The sequence below is a fragment of the Myotis brandtii genome, unplaced genomic scaffold (assembly GCF_000412655.1).
Source record: "Myotis brandtii unplaced genomic scaffold, ASM41265v1 scaffold23, whole genome shotgun sequence".
Classification (NCBI taxonomy): domain Eukaryota; kingdom Metazoa; phylum Chordata; class Mammalia; order Chiroptera; family Vespertilionidae; genus Myotis; species Myotis brandtii.
In genome coordinates, this window is record NW_005358649.1 from 6,036,617 (window position 1) to 6,038,564 (window position 1,948).

Consider the following 1,948-nt stretch of genomic DNA (forward strand, 5'->3'; position numbering starts at 1 on the left):
GCTGAGGAACCTCTCCCCCTCCCCTGCCCCCCCCCCTGCCGAGTGCATAAATTTTTGTGCACTGGGTCTCTAGTTATTTATAATTCAGAGACAGAGGCCAAGGCAAAATTTCATAAAGATAAACCCTAAAGGATTAGGCAGGCCTATTGCTAAGAGAGAAAGTGAATACTGGGCTCAGGTTTTAAAATTATCCTATATAATAAAAGGCTAATATGCAAATCAACCAAACGGTGGAATGACAGGTCACTATGACTTGCACTGACCACCAGGGGGCAAATGCTTAACACAGGAGCTGCTCCCTGGTGGTCAGTGTGCTCCCACAGAGGAGCGCTGCTCAGCCAGAAGCCAGGCTCATGGCTGGCGAGTGCCTCTCCCATCTCAGCAGCAGCGTTAAGGATCCCTCAGGGGATGTCCACCTAAGCCAGCAGGTGGACATTCCCCGAGAGGTTCCAGACTAGGAGAGGGTGAAGGCTGGGCTGAGGGACCACCACCACCCAGTGCACGAATGTCGTGCACTGTGCCTCTAGTAATCTGATACTATTCCTAGTGTTGGTTACCAATGTATTCCCTCCAAATAAAAATCACAGTTGGGTAGTTATCTTAAAGGATTCATGGGTTTTTATTGAGCCTGATATCAAAAGGGAGGAGAGTAGACCATGTTTTGCTTATACCCAGAAGCAATTTTTTTTAAAAAAAATTTGAATTTATTGGGGTAACATTGGTTAATAAAGTGTATAGGTTTCAGGTGTACAATTCTATAATACATCATCTGTATACTATATTGTGTTCATCACTCCAAGTCAAGTCTACCTTCATCACCGTTTATTCCCCTGATACCCTCCACACCTCTCCCTTCCCTCTCACTACCCTGCAACCCACAAAACAAGAAGTGTGCTGCTCATTTTATGCAAGTCACATAAGCAGAGACATATGCAAGTCAAGTCACAGTTGCAGAGACAGCTTGAGGAGGTAACCTCCTGTAATGGGCTGGATCTGTGGCCAGCAGTGATGGACCGGGGAGGCACTCCAATCGCATGGAATTAGTACTTATTAGCCCTGTCCCCTGGGATGCGGGGTCTTGGATCGCTAACTACTGATATTGGTTCCCCTTCTTTCTTTTCCTGAAATGAAAAGTTATTTTTTCTTTTTTTATCTTCAACATCATTTTATTTCAGGCACTTCAAATGTGTTAAGAGTGATTACAGTTGCCTTTAATCACACAGGTTTGTAGAGTCACAGCCAAGTGCAATAGTTGAAATGAGTGAAAATCATTAAGTAATCTCAACCGTGGAGCTAAAGGGCACAGCTAGGTGCAAATTTCAGTTGCCAGACTTTTTCTGTATTAATAAAACCAGCATTTGGTATACGGCAGCAATCTTCACAGCTAGAAAACCATTTCAGTCTTTCTTTGTAGACCTCATCACCCAGTTGTTATAGTTTGGGGCAAAACAATATGTAATCTGAAATTTGATAGCTATTTTCACAAAAAATGTGCTTTTTCTTATATAGGTTTCCTCCTTCCACTTTTTCCTAATAGCATTGTGGCTGTGAGGCTACAGTTGTAGAAGCCATTTTACAGATTCAAGAGATTCAATTTACAAACACATTAGAATGAAAGCCACACGTTACAGATGGTAGAGACATACAGAGGATCCTAGGACATGGATGGCATCATGGAGACGATATATTAGCACTGAATTGTCTAACTCTGGAGTCCTCATTGGGGGAGAAAAATAACCCACCATTATTAGGATAAACCACTATCAATGGGCTTTGTTAAAGCAATGACCTCACTGGAATTGTGAAAAGGGCCAGGGGAGTAGGTAAAGTATAGTGTTTGCGAGAAGGGTCTGTAGTGTGTTCTGGGAGCCAAAGGTTGATTGCAACACGTATTAATTGTTTCCTTTCTCAGTGCCCTCTCTTCTCCTTTGAAAAACACTCCCTCACT